The sequence below is a fragment of the Gouania willdenowi genome, chromosome 1 (assembly GCF_900634775.1).
Source record: "Gouania willdenowi chromosome 1, fGouWil2.1, whole genome shotgun sequence".
Classification (NCBI taxonomy): domain Eukaryota; kingdom Metazoa; phylum Chordata; class Actinopteri; order Blenniiformes; family Gobiesocidae; genus Gouania; species Gouania willdenowi.
Window position 1 is genome coordinate 3,034,220 of NC_041044.1, and position 11,514 is coordinate 3,045,733.

At 38.6% G+C, this 11,514-nt stretch overlaps 1 pseudogene; it reads right to left on the reverse strand.

Annotated features, from left to right (window-relative positions):
* The window catches only part of LOC114471670 (85/88 kDa calcium-independent phospholipase A2-like), a 40,723-nt pseudogene extending 29,413 nt beyond the window's left edge, over window positions 1-11,310 (reverse strand).
* Window positions 11,311-11,514: the final 204 nt, after the last annotated feature.

Consider the following 11,514-nt stretch of genomic DNA (forward strand, 5'->3'; position numbering starts at 1 on the left):
GATCCATATTCAGAGTGTGTTTTTGGAGCCTTTTTGTATATTTTTGTGCATTTCTGTTTTCTGTACTTTTTGTATCAATAATGTTTAGTTTTTTTTTTATTTTACTCATTTAGTATTTTTACTATAAATACCTTAGATACGGTGAGGGCGTGTTTTGAGATCCGCGGAAGTATGTGAAACTTCCGGAAACTCTTCCGTTGTCGCAACTCGGCACTGTGTGCGTTTAGCATGTACATCCAAGGTGCACATTTGGTTATATAGCACGCGGTGAACATATCAGCGTTTATAATGCCGTATCCACGGAGAAATGTGTATTTTTGCCGTTAACTTTCAACACAGCCGCGACCATTGCCATCAGTAACTTCCGTGTCTCGTCCGTTCGGTCTAAACAGCGAATGGTCAAACTAACATGAAAATAAACATTCTGAAACAATTACCAAATAAGGAAGTCAAGAAGTCCACAGAAGCTCAAAACTTGTGAAAGAGCCTTAAACTATCTTCTTCTCTCTCACTCGTTTGTCTGCACACAGGTCTGGTACTACTCCAGGTCTATAGCGAGCGATTGGTTCTGGCTGCACACGTGACTCTAGCTCGCCACTACACTGCACTACATTATCATGTTTTTTAAGGAAGAAGCGGTAGGAGGTACATGGCTTCAGGTTTATTGTATGAAGGGTACAGGACTGTGAAAGGTTTGGGAACCACTGCTTCAAACCAATGATCAGGTGCTTTCTTTAACTTCTTTGCACTGATACCTTTGCTGGTTTGGGCAGCGATGAGTCCAGGTGTTTCTCCAAGGTTGTTGGGAATCTCCACATCAGCCCCAAAAACAATCAGTGCCTTAATAAGATCCATGTGATCCATCTACAGACAAACAGACCAAAATAAGCAGCGCCTTCAGCCCAATGAACCAATGGACCAATGACCAGGTCCATTCTTAGTGTGTACCTTCATGGCTAAGTGCAGTGCGGTGTTCCCGTCCTGGTCCTTCAGGTTAGCATCAGCTCCATGAGTGAGCAGCACCATAGCAACTTTAGAGCGGCCTTGCTTTGTTAGGATGTGAAAAGGGCTTTCTCCAGTCTTATTAAGGACGTTTACTGAGCAATCGTGTTCCAGCAGCAGGCGACACATCTGGCACAAAAAGCGTAAGACGGCCACTTGTGAGACAAATATAAGCCACATGTCTAATTGTTTGTGAGCCTCAAAACAAAAATACTCAAAAAGACAGAAAGATACACAAAATGACAAAACAAAATATACAGTAAAGATTGACAAACAAACAACAAAATACACAATATTACAGCAAAAACACACATTACGACAAAAAAAAAACAAATTACTCCAAAAATACTTAAAAAAAACAGGAAAATACACAAAATGACTGAAAAATACACAAGACAACAGTAAAAAGAAACAAAATGACAACAAAAACACATTTCGACAACAAAAATAAACAAAATCACTACAAAAACACTCAAAAAATCTGAAAAATGCACAAAATGACAATATTGAAATCGTTGACCCCTATGCCAAGTTGTGAGCACAAGGCCTGGATGTAGGGAGGAAAGAGCAAAGGGGCGGGATCAATGGTGTCTCATCTTTACAAAAACAGAGAACCTGTGTTTGCAGGCACAGTGCATGGGCGTGTCCCCGTGGCAATCTCTGATGTCAGTACGAACTTGGCTTTCATCCAACAGCTGTTTAACACTGGCCAGGTCTCCTCGCTCACAGGCCAGTTGGAGCGGAGTCTGGCCCACCTCATTCTGAGAGTTGATGTGACTGAAAGAAAAAACAGGGTTTGTTTAGTCTGAGATGATTCCTACCAGAGTTGGGGGTCATTTACAATTACGTCTTCAATTATCCATCTTCAATTACGATTTCCAGCATTTTTCCCAATTACAATTCAAATTAAAAATCAAAATCAATTAAAATTACATGCTCAATCACTAAAGTTCAATTACGTCTTCACCTATCCATGTTCAATGACAACTCAATTACGATTAAAATCAAAGCTACAAGCAGCAGGAAGTGGTGCACGTTGAGGTGTGTTGCTTGTTGGGGTGTGGCAGTAATTTGAAAGCGTTGAGACGTAGCTGACCATTTTCAAGGATTATCACAAACTTTCCTGCAATGTTCTGTGCAAATATAATGTCTATGATTTCCTTTTACCAATAGGTGGCGCTATGACTATGAATGATGGATGGGTTAAACCAGGGGTCCCCAATCCTGGTCCTCAAGGGCCACTATCCAGCATGTTTTAGATGTTTCCCTCTTCCAACACACCTGATTCAAATGATGAACTCATCATCAAGCTCTGTAGAAGCCTGATAACAATCCTGGTCATTTCAATCAGGTGTGTTGGAAGAGGGAAATATCTAAAACATGCTGGATAGTGGCCCTTGAGGACCAGGATTGGCCACCCCTGGGTTAAACCATAACTATTTTTTTGGCAAACAAATGAAAGCTGCTATAATTACAGTAATTAAAATCTACTTAGCTCTACAAACCCTTAAAAACTTCCATAAGCGTAGCACATCATTTAAGTGAACAGGCTGCTAAGAGGAATATTTACATCTACAAAGATTCACAATCAAATAAACATGTACGTTCAGGGGCGGATCTACCGGGGTGGCAAATGTCACCCCACAACAAAGCCTTGCCACCCCTGCTGCCACCCTAATTTGTACACACAGGCACGGTACTACGAGGCCGCGGTCCACCAACCGGTAATGCCCCGCTGTCGCTTCCTGACTGTGGAGCCAACGTTCTAAAACACCAACAAGAAGACGCGTAAGATCGCACGACTGATTATCAATAAGCTGCGCTAAGTATCGATTTTTTTTTTTCCAAAATCTTTTCTTTTTTTTTCACTAAAATGTGCAGGTACGTCTTCATATAAATGTTGTCACTGTTTGTTGAAGGAGCCAATATATTGTTTACTGGAATAGAGCACTATAATGGTGTCACTGGTAAGAAAGACCCTATGTTTTGTTTACAGAAAGCACTACTGGAGATACTTATTCATTTACATTGGTATGTTGACACTTATTTACAGAAATGTTGCACTAAAATAGTGTCACTGTTCATAGGACACTTTTTCAATTTATTGTCTTTTCAAGAGATATAAAATAAAAATTGTATTTTTTCACTTCATCTTTTTTCATGTCATAGATTATCATAGATTGATTTCTGACCAATATATCGCTAATCGTAGTATCGTCACATCGTGAGCGGTGTATCGCGTATCGTATCGTGAGGTACCCAGAGGTTGCCACCCCTAATCAAAATAACAATTAAACAGTGTGGTTATTTTTGTTTTACACAAATTCATCATATGCCTTTTAAAATAAGTTTTTATACTTAGTTATATAACAGTGTGGCATCATTAACATGTCAATGACACTTTTTCTCCATCTGGTTACAGTTTGTTACAGTGAAAACAACTGTTTTAAAGCCATATTTTGTAAAATTGAAACATTTTGCACCGTAGTAATTTAAACTAACTACTAGACACTTTTTTATCATTCACACAATTCCAAGTCTTACACTTTGTTAAATGTTACAGAATGGTTCTTCAATGCAATGAATGTGATAATTATCCTGTTTATTTTCATGGACTGAAGCTGTGTTTCTGTGTGGATGTTACTCCAGTAAATATTAACAGTGTCGAGCTATTGTCTAGGACGTTCATGTCTATTCACGTCTGTGCTTCTATAAATCAATGTCAGTCAAAGAAAACATGGTGAAGCTACTTTGTGAATCTCACAGAAATGAAGAGGAAATAATCATTGTACTTGTTAAGCAGCACTGATATGTGTCCATGTTTACAGAGAAGTTGATAATACTAGCACTGAAATGACTATTTTCAGCATACATTTTGTTTTTAATGATTTAGAGTTAATTTGCAAAAACATTAACAATATTTTGTTGAAGCAATATTTACAGTGCATACAGAAAGTATTCACAGCGCTTCGCTTTTCCCACATTTCATCATGTTACAGCCTTATTCCAAAAGGGATTAAATAATATTGTCTGTCCGATCCCACTCTTTTCATGTAAATCAATAACCAACAGAATGCTATTTTAAAGTGTTTATCATTTAAAAGGTGCTTGAAATACTAGAAAACATCACAAAGCTTAGTTCAAGGTACTGAATGTTAACCATATGATAAGGAAAATCCCTTAACCCGAATTTTGACATTCAGGTTTATTAGAGTACTAACTATGCTATTTTTCAGCCGTGTCTGGTATCTAACTGTTTCATTATAGATGATATATTAAGATATGATGTTGAAAAGATGTTTTGAAATATCTGGAATTAATTATTAGGCATTCTTTTACAGTATGTTTAGGAACTCCCTCTGTTGTCTATGTCATTCCACTACACACCCACACCCACAAGCTGAAAACAGAGACATTGACCAATCACCGATATGATCTCAGAATGATCAACCAAGACACCTCCTCCAAAAGGCATCCCCAAATTCTTTTAAATAAAGACGCGCTGCCCGAAACTTTAGTTTTTGGGACGCTGGCATTTCATACTCAACGCGTTTCCCTTCCCCACCTTTTCACTTATTTCATTTTATTTTTAGTTGAAACAGTTAGATTTTTGGAATGAACAGCTGCTTGGTTCGGACGAATCCAGCACCTAGTGACGTGCGTAAACAGCCGAAAGAAGCCCGGCCTGCGACCCATTGGGGTAAGCCACGAGCCATTCTCTAACCCAGCTGTGAAGGCCAGAACCGCCTGGAACGGCTGAAGGGGCTCTACTCTGTTGAAACGCAACAGAACTCAACGGTGGCACGTCCTGCTGCATTGCTTCAAACAGCACCTCCAGGTCCAACCCTGACATCATCTTCAAGGTACTTGAATGAACTTTCATCAGCAACTTCATCCACAATAGATCACATCCATACTTCCATAACTACAAACTACACACACTCACAACATGCTCCACACACAGTTCATCTCATTCATGTTTGTTCGTCTCCCCTGTCTGTCTTCCTCTCTTTGTTATGAGCTCTCTTTATGATTTTATTCTTTGATTTTATAATCTTATTATTCGAATATGTATCCTGCATTTTTATTCAATATTTAGTAGACTAGCATTCTCCTAGAATAGTGATTTCACTTTATTACATATAATCCTTACTTTTATTAGCCTAGAAATGCATTTTATCATGATTTAATTATCCCATTTCAATTGATATTTTGACTGTGTTAATTGTTGACTTTTGAATTAAAGGTTAAACATAATCTTTGATTCCTCTGATTCATTAAAGCTTGTGATTATGGTGTATATTTGCTGTTAGAATTCACTTTCCCCTGGTTTCACATTGATGAGTCTAGTCTAAAAACGTAGACATATTTCTCCTGTTAAAAGGAGTGGCACCCCGCAAAATTTGAAGTAATATTAATAATCATAATTAATATTCTTAGTTATATAACCCATGAATAATAACTCATCCTCCTACACTTTGGCAGCAATTACGGCCTCAAGTCTTTTGGAATATGAAGCCACAAGCTTGGTACATCTATCTATGGCCACTTTGGCCCATTCCTCTTTACAGAACCTCTGGAGCTCCATCAAGTTGGATGGGGAGCGTCGGTGCACAGACATTTTCAGATCCCTCCAGAGATGCTCAATGGGATTCAAGTCTGGGCTCTGGCTGGGCCACTCTAGGACATTCACAGCGTTGAATAGGCTTGGGCAAATGTCATTTGTGTGAAATTTGAGGCTGATTGAACTTTTTGTGTCAGTTATGGATTTCTTTAAATTGTGGCGTGCTTCAGAAATTAGCATTGCAAATTTGTGGTGGGGCCACGACCAAACCGTTAAAAGATATGCAAATCATTTTGATGATTTTTAATCTTCAGTTGGTCCTAAGTGTTCTGGCCGAGTTTGAAACAAATCGGAAGAAGTCCTTCAGACTAGTTTGCGCAATGCGTTTCGCCATTTTTTATCTTTGACTCAAGATGTCTCTGCCTTCCTGTTTGATTTTCAGCATGGTTCATCGGGTAACTTTTTGTTCATCTTGGGGTCAAGAATACATGTTGCAAATTTCATGTGAATTGGGCCAACCTGCCAGTCGTTTGGCTTCATAGTATTTTTGGCGTCTTTTACAGTTTTTTTCATTGCGCCAAAATAAAAAAGCAAGAACAATAGGTTCCTACGGCCAGTATGGCCTTCGGATCCTAATTATCTGAACTCAATTACAATTCAATTATTAAAACAGATTTATTTTTTTTGAGTAGGATGAATCCGTTTTTTTTTTTTTTTTTTTTTTTTATTATTGACACATTGCAAGTTCACAAATCAGTAAAACAACATAAAGGGAACAACGAACAAAGTCAGGGAAAAAAAATCACTAGAAAAGAATAAAATAAATACAGGCATCAGTCACTTGGAGGCACAGGAAACAGTTCTTCATACAGAAGCAATAATTTCACCTTTTTTTGTTTATTCAAATAATAACTAAACTCAGTTAAGACAAGATGAAAAATCGGAAGGGATTTTGAGAATTTTGCCATTAATAATATGAGATTAATGATGAAAGTAATTGATTTATTTGTTCTTTCAAAGATAAAAATAACATATTTTGAGCTGCAGAACAGCTCAATGTTGACAGATAGTCATGGTACCACAGTATAAGTTGAAAGCTGGTTAGAATCTCCAGGAGTGACTGCACAAAGTGCTTTTAAAAATGACTAAAGTGGGTCTAATATCCTAAAAAAAACACCCAGTAAATACTGACCAGCAGGTGTCCTCAGTGAGCAACATTTGCAACTAAGGTGACTAATAATGATAATAAAAAAAAAAATAAAATAAAAATAGGCTTTCACTATATACAGTACTATATGTAGCCTATATTGTGCTCTGCACAGTTTGTTTAGCTACACACATACACGGCGCCCCAGCGCCGGACGCCATCGCGCCTCCGCCCAGGACAAGCAGCCCAACTATACCGCGTGATCAAAGCTAAGCTTGTCTGCTACGGGTGGACAATTTTATGAAATAATTCATTAGCAGTATCATTGCAGTCCAAACAAATCTGATGTCGTACACCACTGAATCAAGCAGCAGCCATGTTGAAAGTCTCAGCTCTGTCTGTCCCTGAACTGCAGATATTTGAGCCACACACACACACACACACACACACACACACAAACACACACACACACACACACACACAACACACACACACACCACACACACACACACACACACACACACACACACACACTTTCTAGACAGATTACGTGATCACAATTATAATGACCTCAACCCTGTTTCCTTCCATACTCAGTAACTTTCGTCTCACCTCTGAAAAGACGTATATTTGAGAAACTTTCTGAGGCCCGTTTTCACGGCGATGTGGGCACAGCTCCAGTCCGGGTGGCTACGGATGCAGTTGACGATGGCCTGAATGCTCTCAGCCTTCAGAGGAAGTGTGTCGTAGAAGGGCTGGAGTTTGAGGGCGTACTGAGAAAACTAGTTCATGGCGTCGTCCTCGGAGACGACCTGAAACAGCCTGAACAGAAACGTCTCTATGACACGGTGGTCTACATTAAAAACATCTACAATCACTTTAAAGAGCATTTCTTCTTCAAAACACTGGGATTATTTTACACTAATAGTAGGCAACATGGGAAAAAATTAATATCACAAGTTTTTTCATTCAGATCATTTAGAATATTTTATTTTATTTACCAGTAAAACAAACCAATTCACATACTTAAAATCATCGCCCAAAATGGAAAAAATGAATACAAGGTGATTTAAGTCAGGGTAATTTTCAAACATTTAAAAAAAATGTATGTAAGCAATTCATCAAACTGCTTCCAAGTACAATTAACATCAAACAAAAAGGTTGACAAGTTATTTTAGTCACACAGTCTTTTTACTCTGTTTAACTAAATTGGTGTAGCATTAGCAACACTTGCTACATACCATGGCAGCAGATCAGTCTAGTGATTTCCATTTGTTTTTGAGGTAACACACTCATGTTAATAAAATCCTATTTAAAGCAGTGTTATTTTAAACCCATCATTTCCCACAGTTTGGACAATCATATTGTTTAAAAGATAAAAATGTTACTGCTTTGGTTACATCAGGCCTGGGTGATGTGGACCAATATTCATATTTCAATATTTTTCCTCAAAATGGCGATAGGCAACTTAAACTTGACTTATTTATATTTTTCAATATAGTTTTGCAAAAAAAACAATAATGGGTCAAAAGCAGTGGATAAAAATGTCACAAAAACCCTTTTATTATTAACTCGCAGCACAATATCAACAGTTTGTACCACTTTTGACTTTTTCCTTCATTAAGACTGAAATGTGAAATTAAATTCTGTTGTGTTGTGAAACCACATTCAGGACGTTATCCCTTTAAGAAGTGTGTAAAAACCTTTGAATTGGCTGTGTGTGGGCCACAGACATACAGTACCCTCCAAAAGTACTAGAATAAAACATGACAATACTGCTGACTCAAGCTGACTCATGTTTTCACAGAGTTTTACAGGCACAGCAAAGTTAAACAGGCACTGGTGGCTCTGTATTTAGGAGTCAGTGATGATTTGCGCAATTTTTTTGTGTGGCTATTTTTGACAGTGATTTAGGCGTTGTTTAATGCAGCCAGGACAAGAGAGTGGAGGGTGGTGCACCTAATGCGCGCTCCCCAGAACATTTCCCCATAAAAAACATTCCTTGCCTCACGATGACGGTGTTTCATGTTGATTCTGTCCATTTCCGCATTTAACCGTTTTCATTGGTCGATTCCGTGATTCCGTCAGCGATTCCGTTAGTGCAGATTTTATAGGGCCCTAGTAGTGTGTTCAGCTGCAGCTGAGCGGAAGGGCTGCACGTGTATCTGTTTTTTGTCTGCAGCAGCGAATAAGGTTGTTGAAACAGGCGAGGAGATGAACCATTAATATATAGCGATGAACACGGCGCTGTTAGTATCGATCTTTTTGCAAGTGAGTATCGTATCCGACACTCACTTTTTTGTATCAATACTTTATTCAGTGCCCGTTCAGGGCACGTCCCTCCGGAAGGAGGCCCCGGGGAAGACCCAGGACACGCTGGAGAGACTATGTCTCTCGGCTGGCCTGGGAACGTCTCGGGGTCCCCCCGGAAGAGCTGGAGGAAGTGGCCGGGGAGAGGGAAGTCTGGGCCTCCCTACTGAGGATGCTGCCCCCGCGACCCGGAAACGGCTAAGCGGAAGAAGATGGATGGATGGATGGACTTTATTCAGTATCGAGTCTTTTGACAACACTAGTTGGAACTGTCGCCCCCTGCGGTCACAAATCTGTTTCTGGGTTAAAACTGTTTTTATCCTATTTTGGTAAACAAGAGGTTTACATCAACATCTTTAACTTTTCATGTTTTTTTTAGAGCCACCAAAAGCAGCACAAGTTGTTATTTTGACTGATGTCAAAATCAGACTGAATGTTTCACTCCAATAGAAAAATATGGGATGTTTACATGCAGTGGGGCCGTGTGACATCATCAATCACGTGATTTCAACCTGGAGGAACACACGCTCTAAAACTGTAAAGTAGTCCCATTTTTAAAAATTAATCAAAAATGAATATGGTGGATAATAATGCATTTTGTTAGACATACAGTAGATCTTCGTATCAGTACAATTCAAAAATGTAGGCCACATTTGTAAAAACAGTGAAAGATCCCTTTAAGTCAAGCAAGTATTCAGTTTTTGAGGAATTCTGTTGATTCAGCAGCTCGGGTCAGTCCACTTTTAACTGGTTACATGATGAATTATCAATGAAGAAGGACTGTGGACTGTGACAGTTTCACTTTAATCTGATCCTCTATCATTATCCGTCTAAATGAAGCCTTTAGAAATCATTTTTACATTCTGAGTACCAACAGTGTGCATTAGCTTGAGCTCTACTTCTCCAACTGATCAGTTCATGTCTCCATTACTGACCTGAGGGTAATTGTTGGGGTGTTGGGACACATGAGTAGACAGTCCCATGACTGACACTGGCTGTTCTTGTACAGCACCACGCGGTTCTCCTCTCTGACCTTGACTTTGCCTCCTCCTTCGTAGTCAGACAGCGGCACGTCTCGGACCCTGTAAGGGTTGTTGGACACGGTGTCCAACAGGTTCTGCATCATGACCTGAAAAACAGAGAGACAAGGATGGGAGGGGGAGTGAACTATTAGGTCAGCACAATGTTTTAACAAAATATATAAAAACTCACCAAAACACAACATTGACAATCAGAAATTAAACAAAAGATCAGCGGTAGAGCTGGGTGATATGGATCAAAAGTCATATCTGAATATTTTTCCTCCAAATAGATACATATACGATATAAATCTCAATAATTGTATTTCAAATGATGTCTGACCAGAAATATAATTCAGGGTTAAAGGTCCAGTATTATGCTATTTTTCACCCATCACCAATTGTTCTAAGAACCACAACAACATAGTATTTGAGGTTTATTTTCACAAACTCGCCTGTTTTCTGGAGTTTTAGGCTCTGAAAAGTCACTTTCAGACCACTCCTAAAAACAGGCTGTTTTGGGGCCTTCATGCATATGCATGAGTGGGCGTGAACACACATGCGCAAATAACAACAAATTATTAAATACTGTATTTTCAAAGGAACAGAAAAAAAGTCTTGTTTATTCCTAATTAATTTATTTTTACACTTGCTATCCAATATTAAGTATAGTAAAGCTGCGGTGCCCAACCTTTTACACATTGTGGACTCATTATTACATCACAAAATTTTGGTGACCCCAGAGACATTTTTTCTTGAGAATTAGTTTAAGATCATGTTTGTTATACTGTTTGTTATACTACTTTACAAATAAAAAGTAGAGCGCAAACTGACAAGATGCGCCAGCTCAGATATTTTTATACAGCATTTTACTTTAAATATATATATATATATTTTTTTTGAGAAAGTGAAAGAATAGAATACAATTATTTGGGATTGTGTGTGTGTGCGTGTGGTGAAGAATAATAATTCAAAAACATACAATGAAACATCATTTTAATCAGTACTTCTCATTTATCAATTACGAAACATTTCAGGCGACCACGGTTGAAAAACACTGTAATAATAATGGTAGCTGTGGAATTAAAGTGCTGTATAATAACTGTCCTCTCACTGCTCTGACAATATATTCTGGAATTGCGTTTAATTTGTTTCTCTACAATCCAAACCAGATTTAATCATAAACTAGTCTAGATTTAGGTGAGCATGGTGATCACTTTAATCAATGACACATGAATTATTGATGGCATCACCATTCTAAGTGCCATGTTGTCATTATCACTGTTAAGATTGTATATATCTGCGCTCTTACTCTGTGTGGCTGTGTTGTAGAGGTTGGATGTTGTAGCGCATGTTCTCCCCTTGGGGCGCTGTGATGCTGTGTAGTGTTTGCCATGGGTACAGTGCCATGGGTATCTGTACCCATGGCACTGACCAGAAATCTCCACCAAAAATGTTTCTATCTCATAATT